This window comes from Mytilus trossulus, chromosome 1 (genome assembly GCF_036588685.1).
Source record: "Mytilus trossulus isolate FHL-02 chromosome 1, PNRI_Mtr1.1.1.hap1, whole genome shotgun sequence".
NCBI classification, from domain to species: domain Eukaryota; kingdom Metazoa; phylum Mollusca; class Bivalvia; order Mytilida; family Mytilidae; genus Mytilus; species Mytilus trossulus.
The window spans coordinates 63,814,809-63,827,175 of NC_086373.1; the positions used below are offsets into that span (position 1 = coordinate 63,814,809).

The 12,367-nt window shown below is 30.8% G+C and overlaps 1 long non-coding RNA gene across 1 annotated transcript; it reads right to left on the reverse strand.

Annotated features, from left to right (window-relative positions):
• Nucleotides 1–416: 416 nt before the first annotated feature.
• LOC134709441 (uncharacterized) lies at nt 417–6,066 on the reverse strand. Its single transcript, XR_010105968.1, has 4 exons — nt 6,000–6,066; nt 3,942–3,981; nt 3,003–3,207; nt 417–958 (listed from the first exon to the last, which is right to left on the reverse strand). It is a non-coding gene; the product is annotated as an uncharacterized LOC134709441 (long non-coding RNA).
• Nucleotides 6,067–12,367: the final 6,301 nt, after the last annotated feature.

Here is a 12,367-nt window from a genome sequence, read left to right on the forward strand (position 1 = left end):
AGATCACCAGAGAAATTATTAAATAAATAATATAATAGTGCATACAGTATTAACCATGGTTTTTTGGAATCGACTTGTCTAAATATTCTAAAATTTATAAGATGCCTGTGTCAATTGAGTCGGTTCTTCCAAGCCATCAATTACAAACACACAGCCTAGACTATTTCGTAAGCTTTCAAAGCTATAAACATTAATCGTCGTCCATAAAAAAAACTACATGTATTCATTCTTTACAAATACCAGCAATCATCTAGCGGAAAAGGTAAGATTTTTGCACAGATATATAACATGTTTGATGTATAAAGGAGCAAGTTAAATGTGCTTATTTAACGTCACTTGTTGATGTTTCGGATTTGATCGACGGGTAGGCTGTTGTCTGCTGTATGGTCGGGTTGTTGTCGCTTTCACACATTCACCATTTCCTTTCTCAATTTTAGTTATACTTATAACAGATTTTCGTTTGAAAATAATTATACATTTTGGTTTGTTGCTAACATTTACATTTTTGTCATGAAATTGATATGTTTTTCATAACTGATCACAATTGTTATAATCATCCAAACTGCGAAACAGCGGTTGCATTGCATGGCTAACCTATCAAAAGTAGCGTAGCAAAAAGAACGTCACAACTGTTGATAATCATTATAACATTGTTTGTCCGAAATGCAAATATTGATACAGCTTATAAAAGAGCTCTCTGATTGATTACACTTTGAGAAATATATGTCATAGTATACAAATAAAATCAAAGCATCCAATATAATACGATTGAAAGGAAATATAAAGTATACGTTAATAAGACATAAAGTAATAGCAACATATTAAACTCAATAACAAATAAGAACATATTTTATTATATTGCTTTGATCGATGATTGTTATTTATGAAACATCCAGAAACTTATATTAGACACATGTGTATACGATGAAAGCAACTCAATATGACATCAGTCGTCATTCTGAAATAGAGTAAAAAATAAAATATTAAAAAGAATGCACATGAAAAAAAGGAAAAGCATTAATTAACAAATTTTGTATTGCTATAACGTATGCAATAGTCACATGTTTAAAGACTTTCTCTTTTAGATAAACTTGTTTGATTTATGAATCAACATGCATAACCTACGTAAACAAAAAAGGTAGCATACGATTTCATTCATCCCAAAAACAAAACATTGAAATATTTTCAACTTATATATCCGAAAAGACCCGTTTCCTAATGGCAGTCATAAGCATGTGACGGGGTTGAACTTTTTTCGAAGATACCCATCGTCAACGTTTTGATCAGATAAAATACGGAAATGAACATACACTTAAGATAAGTACACTGTAGTTCTACAGTCTAATTGACGAATGACGTAAACCCCAAATCTCTTTTTGTTTACATGAAGAAATAAATTCATCTGAAACTAGATTTAAACACAGAAGGTAAAGTCTCATTATATTTTATATTTCATTGAAGAAATAGTTCATATCCTACGCGTCCGTTGTGCAATAACAATGAAATTTGACATACTTAATATTTATATTTCGTTTTTAATATTTGGATGAGGCTACATTTTCTCATTATTGTACTGCTTGCACGAACCAGTAATGAGTTATATTTTACCATTTCTTAATAATCTTTTAAAAAGTAAATTTTATCTTTAGGTTCATCATTTATCTTCGACGTAGTAATCTTCATTGTCAAAATATACAACTGTAAAACGAATGACAACTTTGGTTTAATTATCAAATGAATAAGAATAAAAGAGTTATCTTTCTTATGATATTTTTTCGCGTTTTCCACTTTTACATACCTGGTCTTGCAAAAATCAAGTTTGACATTTATTAAAAACAGTGATAATAATGTAAAAATACATTTAAAAACCAGAACATTTTCATTTCTTTATTTTGGGGTGAAAAAGAGTACTTTTAAACTATTTATTTTCACGAGATGAAAGGCAGTTAAAATTTATAATATGTTTTCATATGTTTTTTTGTTTTTGTTTGGGTAAGTTTAAAATTGTAAACACGTATACATCCGGAGTGCACATAGCGAGTTTCTTGACTGAACTTTGTCAATAAAGTACATAATTTAGGAATTCAAAATATAAAACGTTTAAGCAATACACATTATTCACGTCAAAATAATCATTACTATAAACTTATCAATTCAGGTCACAAAGGCAATAGGTTAATCTCTGAAGAACACTTTATGAATAGGTTTTGTGAATGCAAACATGTATCTAAAATGAATGTTTTGAATTTGGAGATAACATATATCTTTAGTGTTACGAATTTCGAAAATAAGATGTCAACGGTTTTTTTTTTAAATCAAGCATTATACACGTTAATATTCATGATAATATTCATTGGAAATCTGGATTACTTCTGGTTCTTTAAATAGATATAGGAAGATGTGGTATGAGTGCCAAGATGACAACTCTTCATCCAAGTCACAATTTTTAAGAGTAAACCATTATAGGTCAAATTAGGATGAAACCTATGCTGAAAAAATCCTCATCAATAAGGGTTTACGAAAACAAAAATCATTTTCAGTTTGTTCTATTGTTATTTTTCTCTATTGTATGGTCTTTAGATTGAGAATATTTCGCTTGATTTAGGTATCAGCATTACATTTAAAAAAAAATGATCAATTATAGTTTAATAACGACGAGTGCTTTTAACTGAATTTAACGCGATTGTTTTACATTATAAGCATCCAAGGGGTAGGCACAGTATGCACACGAAGATTAGCATTGGCCCAATAAATACAAATTTCTAGAAATCTTAGCAATGCAATTATCAAAGTCTTTAAAATTGGAAACAAAATGGTTATGTTAGCAATTAAATCCAGGCATATTTATATAAAATATGTTAACACTTTTGTTCTATTTAAACTCATCATAGATACCAGGACTAAATTTTATATATACGCCAGACGCGCGTTTCCTCTTCAAAGGTATTGGCTTAAAAATTATTAACGTCTAAATAGACGCTTAAATAAAAAGATATACTAACCATTCGTTTGTATTTGGTTTCCCAAATTTTTCATTTTGATACTGGGCAAGTTCAATGTCCATGTTTCGTGGATCGCAGGAATCGGAGGACTTCCAGGTAAATCTTGTCATTTGATTATTTCTCTGCTTTAGTTCTGGATCAATATGAATAGTTAAAATCAAAGTAGATCTGTCTTGGGCTGTCCGTAGTTTAATCTGTATTGATTCTGTTAAAAGATTAAAAGATACTGATATATATATCACTATTATTTTTTCCAACAGGTATAGAATAATCTCATTTTTCATTACTAGTATCTTCTTCTACAAGGAATTGTACGCATGAGTGCTACAATTGATACAATCATTTGTTAGAAACAGGTGTCTGCAATACACAATTACAAACCAAAACGGTATTTGTCTTTTGTAATAGATAACTTAATTACTAATAATATTAAGTAGTAACTAGTGAGTCTTTTGTAGACAACAAGCCAGTCTGGCTTAGAAATATATCAGTCAGATATTTTTTTATGATTTTTCTATGTTTGGCAAATATTTTATGATCATTATAAATACCAGGCTAATATTAAGGTTTCAAACTCATAAAGTGTCGATTGTGAAGCAGGATCTGTGTACCCTTTTGAGCACATATGATCACCCCCAGTTTTTGTGGGATTAGTGTTGCTCAGTCTTTAATTTTCTATGTTGTTTTTGTGTATTATAATTTGTCTGTATGTCTTTTTCATTTTTAGCCATGCCGTTGTCAGTTTATTTTCGATTTATGAGCTTGACTGTTCTTCTGTTATCTTTCTCTTTTAAAGGACATAAAACAAAACATTATGTATTAATATATGACCATGCAAATCACGATATCTATGATTATATATTTCTTACAAAATTGTTAAAGCGTACATGAATTATCTTACGATGTTATTAAGCGTACGTTGAAATAGCATATACATACCAGTCTCATGATCAGAAGACATGTTCTGTGCAGTCGATATCTATAACAAAGCCTCTGATATGAGTTTTCATAATGTCAGATGTTAGTATAAGTAGTAGTATTAATGATACTGAAAATAAGTTGAGCAGCATACATTTCTAGCATTGGAGTGATTAAGATAAGGCTATATACTTGTATGACGGCAAATTATGTACAGTATTTAATCACACTGGTTGCAATATTGTATAATATAGATGTAACGAGAGTGTTCGTAACACATTGTTATTATATAGCCTGGCATATGATGATATTTTTTATACTCTATAATCCCCTAACGTAGTTGCTAGTGATGGTGATTATAGATTGCCGAAAAACGTTCAGCTGCAAAACTCATTCGTTTTTAGGATAAGAACATGCATGCTAATGAGATATGATTATTAACCCTGTTGTGTACTGGACCGACCATGCGTATTTCAAACGTTCTTGTTATCAAGGTAATAGTCCGCATGCATCTTGTTGATAAAAACAACATGTGATTATTCAGTAGACACTTAATGCGTGTTTCTATCTAATCCTTTGTCAAATACCCTTCTTGCTGACTTTTCAAAATTGAAGGGTACAGTAATAGCCATTTAAATTATTCGATTCTATTTCAGAACCAATTTAGTATAAAGAATCGATTTCAGAAATATAAAGTAGATGAACAAAAATACAAATTCACGTATTGTAGACAGTGATTCACAGATCGTTTTCTTTTTGTAATATGATCACACCTGTTCAAATAAAAGGTCTACATCATTGTTGTATCCACGCACATTTCCTGATCGAAAAAAAAATAATGTAAAACACATACACCGAATTTATTCCCGATGTCTTTGATGATTCTTTGAGTTCAAGCGTGTTTGTTTGAGGGCGTGTGTTTGTGTAAGAAAAATACATAATATGACAGTTGTTCCCCATACTTTTGAAGTGTTTCAACTTTTGATTTTGACATTTGACTTGACGAATTTTCTTAGAGTTCGTAATTTCGTAGCTTAACTCCTTCTATACTTGTTTTATCAGTAAAAGCAGTTACCAATACTGTAGAAAACAAATCGATTGGTTAACAAAGAATTAAATAAAAAAATGAAAACTTTGAATGATAAACATTTGTTTATCTATTACGGACAAAATAAGTGATTTTAGAGTATATTTCATCGTGTAAAATTTTATTAAAATACTAACGCTACGTGAAAAGATTACCAAAGCTAGTTTTTTTTAACCATTCCTGTTATAAATGTGGTATCTTTAAGATTTAGAGTTAACATGGATCGATGAGATACGCTTTACATCAAATATAGAAAAAAAACTTCAAAAAAAGTTAGTTTGTATACCTGTATTTTTCAGGTAAAACCTATTAATTTTTGGTAAAACGCGAACGTAAACGAACATGTTTATCCAAAGCATATATTACTTTAGCCGTATTTGGCACAATTTTTTGGAATTTTGGATCCTCAATGCTCTTAAACTTTGTACTTGTTTGGCTTTATAAATATTTTAATATGAGCGTCACTGATGAGTCTTATTTAGACGAAATGCGCGTCTGGCGTACTAAATTATAATCCTGGTAACTTTGATAACTATTTACACCACTGGGTCGATGCCACTGCTGGTGGACGTTTCGTCGCCGAGGGTATAACCAGCCGAATAGTCAACACTTCGGTGTTGATATGAAAATCAATAATGTGGTCATTTTTATGAATTTCCTGTTTACAAATCTTTGAATTTTTCGATAAACCAAGTATTTTCTTATCCAAGGCATAGATTATCTTAGCCGAATTTGGCACAACGTTTTGGAATTTTGGATTCTCAATGCTCTTCAATTTTGTACTTGTTTAGGTTTATAGATATTTTGATATGAGCGTCACTGTTGAATCTTATTTAGAAGAAACGCGCGTCTGGCGTACTAAATTATAATCCTTGTACTATTAACATGCAGAATCAACTCTGTTGCATAGAACTAACACTTTGCTTACATCAAAAATGCACTCACTGTTTAAGCTCTATTTAAAACGTTTCTTATTATAAAATTTACATTACCGTATACTCTAAATTAATATTGATGCGAAGGTATTCCTTTCGTCTTGATAGTTCGTTTTTATTGTTACCATGATATAAATACAATTTACATAGGTTACGATAAGTTGAATCGGAAAATTTTCAAATTTGATTTTTTTCCAATGTGTTACTATTTATACATCTTATATATATATTACTGAACAGTGAATTACAAAGAATAACATGTAATAACAATTTTTGTTCTCTAGATTTCGAGTTTAGTAATGCGTGGGTTGAGTTATGCTGTCAGTTCGATCAGGAAGTAAGTAAGTTGAAAGTAGAAACGTTCTTGGTTCGATGTATTTATCATTATGTATACGCCTCTGCAAAATTTTATATTTTTGTAAACAAATACAGTAACGAGACTGAAATTAATCTATAATTAGAAACAGTAAATACTGAATACATTTCTTCATATATTGGTAATTAAACAAATGACCTGACCGAGGACAACACGTTTTTCATTGTTTTTTTAAACCTTGATATTTGATCATACAACAATTACATAGTTACTTATACAACCAAAGAAAAAAAGAGAAATGGTCAAATATATGAAGAAGAAGAAATGAACTATTGCGATACAAAATTACAAAGCTAAATAGAAAAAAAACATTAATAAATCTACAAGAAATATACTGCAGACATAAAATGTAAACAAAGGCATTGTAATAGAATAAGGAAATTAAAGAATTTGTCAGTGGCGGATCCAGAAATAGTTAGAAGGGGATGGTACACTGACTGCCTAAGAGGAGTCTGGTCCAGTCATGCTTCAGTGATTCTCTATATAATCAAAAGTAAATTTTACACAAAGGTGAGGGTGGGCAGATTGGATAGTTCTTACACACTTCAGTATGACGTCTGTTATCACTTAACTTGTATACATATTTGTTTAGGGGCCAGCTGAAGGACGATCCCGGTGCGGAGTCTTTCGTTGCATTGAAGACCCATTGGTGGCCTTCGTCTGTTGTCCGCTCTATGGTCAGGTTGATGTCCCTTTGACACATTCCACATCTCAATTCTATATTTTTTTTAATGTTTGTTCTTTAAAATAAAGTAAGTTTAATCAACACATACCTTTAAACAAGAACTAGAAAAATCTATTATTACTAGCATTATACTGTTTTCAAATCATATGTTTACCAATACACAGGGAACAGCACTTTCGATTATTTTTTTGTGTACTTTTAATCTTTACTTATTTGTTTTACTAAGCAAAACCAAAGCTTTAAGACAAACTAGACAAAGATCGTTATAAGACAGTTTCAGTACATTGTTTCATTTTGGTTGACATACATTATATCACGAATACAGTTTTAAAAAATGGAGATGCCTTATCTTTATGATAATTGCTTTTTCTGTTTAACAACAATTTTCCTATATTTTACTGTCATTAGCGTTAATGCATCTTCATGCAAATATGCATTTACTTATTTAAAAAAAAAATTTAAGCGAGACTGTCTATAAAAACCAAGTTGTTTTGCATTCTAGTACAAAATCAGGTTCAACCCACCATTTTTTTTCTTAAAATGTCTTATACCAAGAAATATGGCCATTGTTCTATTATAGTTCGTTTCTGTGTGTGTTACATTTAATGTTATATGTCTGTTGTGTCGTAGTTTTTCCTCTTATAATTAATGTGTTTCCTTCAGTTTTAGTTTGTAACGCTGATTTCTTTTTTTCTGAAACGATTTCTGAATTTTGAACAGCGGTATTCTACTGTTGCCTTTTTTATCTAGTGATGGTGATTATAGATTGCCGAAAAACGTTCAGTTGCAAAACTCATTCGTTTTCAGGATAAGAACATGCTAATGAGATATGATTATTAACCCTGTTGTGTACTAGACCGACCGTGCGTATTTCAAACGTTCTTTGTATCAAGGCAATAGTCCGCATGTATTTTGTTGATAAAAAAAACCATGTGATTATTCAGTAGACACTTAATGCGTATTTCTATCTTATCCTTTGTCAAATACCCTTCTTGCTGACTTTTCAAAATTGAAGGGTACAATAATAGCCATCTAAATTATTCGATTCTATTTCAGAACCCATTTAGTATAAAGAATCGATTTTAGAAATTTAAAGTTGATGAACCATGATACAAATTCACGTATTGCAGACAGTGATTCACAGATCGTTCTCTTTTTGTAATATGATCACAACTGTTCAAATAAAAGGTCTGCATCATTGTTATATCCACGCACATTTCCTGATCGAAAAAATTAATGTAAAACACATACACCGAATTTATTCTTGATGTCTTTGGTGATTCTATGAGTTCAAGCGTGTTTGTTTGAGAGCGTGTTTTGGTGTAAGAAAAATACATAATATGACAGTTGTTCCCCATTCTTTTGAAGTGTTTGAACTTTTGATTTTTACATTTGATAAGTGACTTGACGAATTTTCCTTATAATTTGGGATTTCGTATTTTAACTCTTTCTATACTTGTTTTATCAGTACAAGCAGTTACCAATACTGTAGAAAACAAATAGATTTGTTAACAAAGAATCAAACAAAATATGAAAACTTTGAATGATAAACATTGGTTTATCTATTACGGACAAAATAAGAGATTTTAGAGTATATTTCATCGTGTAAATTTTATTAAAATACAAACGCTACGTGAAAAGATTACCACAGCTAAGTTTTTTTTAACCATTCTTGTTATAAATGTGATATCTTTAAGATTTAAAGTTAACATGGATCGATGAGATACGCTTTACATCAAATATAGAAAAAAAACTTCCAAAAAAGTTTGTTTGCATACCTGTATTATTCAGGTAAAACGTATTAAATTTTGGTAAAACGCGATCGTAAATGAACACACTGAACATGTGTATCCAAAGCATATATTACCTTATCCGTATTTGGCACAACTTTTTGGAATTTTGGATCCTCAATGCTCTTAAACTTTGTACTTGCTTGGCTTTATAGATATTTTGATATGCGCGTCTGGCGTACTAAATTATAATCCTGGTACCTTTGATTACTATTTACACCACTGGGTCGATGACACTGCTGGGAGACGTTTCGTCCCCGAGGGTATCACCAGCCCAATAGTCAACACTTCGGTGTTGACATGAAAATCAATAATGTGGTCATTTTTATGAATTTTCTGTTTACAAATCTTCATATTTTTCGAAAAACCAAGGATTTTTTTTTATCCCAGGCATAGATTATCTTAGCCGAATTTGGCACAACGTTTTGGAATTTTGGATCCTCAATGCTCTTCAATTTGTCCTTGTTCAGCTTTATAAATATTTTGATATGAGCGTCACTGATGAGCGTCACTGATGAATCTTATTTAGAAGAAATGTGCGTCTGGCGTACTAAATTATAATCCTGGTACCTTTGATAACTATTGACATGCAGAATCAACTCTGTTGCATAGAACTAACACTTTGCTTATATAAAAAAAAAGCACTCATTGTTTAAGCTCTATTTAAAAAGTTTCTTATTATAAACTTTACATTACCGTATACTCTAAATTAATATTGATGCGAAGGTATATCTTACGTGAATTAATCCGATAGTATACTCTAGAGTCTTGATAATTCGTTTTTATTGTTACAATGATATAAATACAATTTACATGGGTTACGATAAGTTGAACCGGAAAATTTTCAAAATTTGATTTCCAATGTGTTACTATTTGCTGTCAGCTCGATCAGGAAGTATACTATATCAAAATAGAAACGTCCTTGGTTCGATGTATTTATCATTGTTTATGCATAGTTATCAAAAGTACCAGGATTATAATTTTATACGCCAGACGCGCGTTTCGTCTACATAAGACTCATCAGTGACGCTCAGATCTTATACGCCTCTTCAAAATTTGATATTTTTGTATACAAATACAGTGACGAGACTGAAATTAATCTATAATTAGAAACAGTAAATACTGAAAACATTTCTTCATATATTGGTAATCAAACAAATGGCCTGACCGAGGACAACATGTGTTTCATTGATTTTTAAATATAAATATTTGGTCATACAAAAATTACATAGTTACTTATACAACCAAAGAAAAAAAGAGAAATTGGCAAATATATGAAGAAGAAAATATGAACTATTGCAATACAAAATTACAAAGCTAAATAAAAAAAAACACATTAATAAATCGACAAGAAATATACTGTACACATAAAATGTAAACAAAGGCATTGTCACGATTGTATTAGTATTAGGAAATTAAAGAAGTTGTCAGTGGTAGATCCAGAAATTGTCAGAAGGGGATGGGTGCACTGACTGCCTAAGAGGGGTCTGCTCCAGTCATGCTTCAGTGATTCTCTATATAATCAACAGGGCAGCCTGGACAATTCTTATACACTTCAGTATGACATGATCTATTATCACTGAACTAGTATACATATTTGTTTAGGGACAGCTGAAGGTTGACTCCGGGTGCGGAGTCTTTCGTTGCATTGAAGACCAATTTGTGGCCTTTGCCATGTATAGATTGAACGTGTTTACAAAATAATGAAAATGGAAGTATAAGTACAGTGCAATAAAAAAGAGTTATAAATAAATTTTAGAAGTAGATGCTTAGTTGAGGCACTACATTTATGTATAACTCTAGCTCTTACCTTTACTTATTTGTTTTATTTAACAACACAAAAGCATTAGGACCGTCATGAGACAGCTTCAAAATATTGTCTCGTATAAAACTGTGTAAGCATTAGTTTCATGTAAAGGGCTTCTTTCTTAAAAATGTAATTCCCTATAATGTATTGTTCCTCCTTTTTCATGAGGTCAATCAGAGAGGTAATGATGATAATCACTCATACAATTCGTATTATCTGATTCGGTTCGATTTACTCATTCAAACTGGCATTTACCTAATAATAATTTAGGGTGGTTTTTTTTTCTAGCGAGCATGTTTATAATAAATAACAAAGGTCACATGCATACATTGCGACTTTTTGTCAATGAATTAGGTTGTCAATATCCCTAACACGTCACATGATCCACTTGATGTTGAGTTAGTAAATAGATCAATAACCGTACTTGAACTATATTAAGGTCATGTTTGTTTACAAAATTATTTTTAAATTTAGGTTATACAATGTTTACTATAAGTCGGTCAGTAATAATGATCGTAATTATAGTGCAAATTGACAAAACTACAATGGCTTATTGTAAATTAAGGTCAATTTTACATTTTTTATAAGTTTTATATGTATTCTTAGATATTGGTGAGATTTTCTACACATTATAAAAATAAAAGATTTTCGAGCTTAGATTGGTAAAATAGAGGGAACATTTTTTTTTAGTAAACAATATATCTAACTGATAAAGGAATGTGTATAAAAAAGGGGGGACGAAAGATACCAAAGGGACAGTCAAACTCATAAATCCAAATCAAACTGACAACACCATGGCTAAAAATGAAAAAAGACAAACAGAAAAACAATAGTTCACATGACACAACATAGAAAACTAAAGAATAAAAATGCACTATCGAGCCAAATACATTAAAGAAAATGCAAAAATATGGACGGAGTAACGGTAATATGAAGACTTTACGATCGGTCCATCCGGCCGCACTCAGCACTATTATATAATATCGAAATAATATTTGGAATATTCCCCATTTTGAGTTCAGTCCACTTAAGTAGGTCCAAAGCCATATGTTGGAAAGACAGTAGGTATCTTGCATTGTTGACTTCATGACAGTTTTTTTAATTTTATTTAAGAAGAATTAATCGGAATGAAGCGACCATCTTATTTCGATATTAAACAAATGTCCATGAAAAATGGTAAACTGTTTCGATTCAAATCTGTTTATCTATGAATAGAAAGACACAATTATAAGTCATTGATTATACGCTCATCAAGAGTACATGAAAATACAGATCAGCAACATGTCAAATTTTGAGACAAGGTAATAAGCAATTTTTAAACAGGTGAAAATTGTCTTGTTACCCTTTGTATCTCTGTCTTGACCTATATTGTGACTTTATTATTGTGACGAAATTATGAGCTGCACCTTTACATGCACAATCTGTTGTTGGGTGGTCATTGCTTTTTTTAGGAAATCCTCATCAGTATGTTAATCTAAAGTTTGAAGTAAGACTTAAATATTTTGTTTCTTTTTTGTTTGAGAATTAATTGTGTTTATAAAACAGAAGATTTTGTAAGATTGCCAATGAGACATAGTTCTTCACAAGAGACCAAATGACACAGAAATTAACAACTAAATGTCACCGTACGGCCTTCAACAATGAACAAAGGCCATACCGCATAGTTAGCTATTAAAGGCCCCGAAATGACAAATGTAAAACAATCCTAACGAGAAAATTAACGTCTTAATTTATGTAAAAAAAAATGAACGAAAACAAACATGTAAC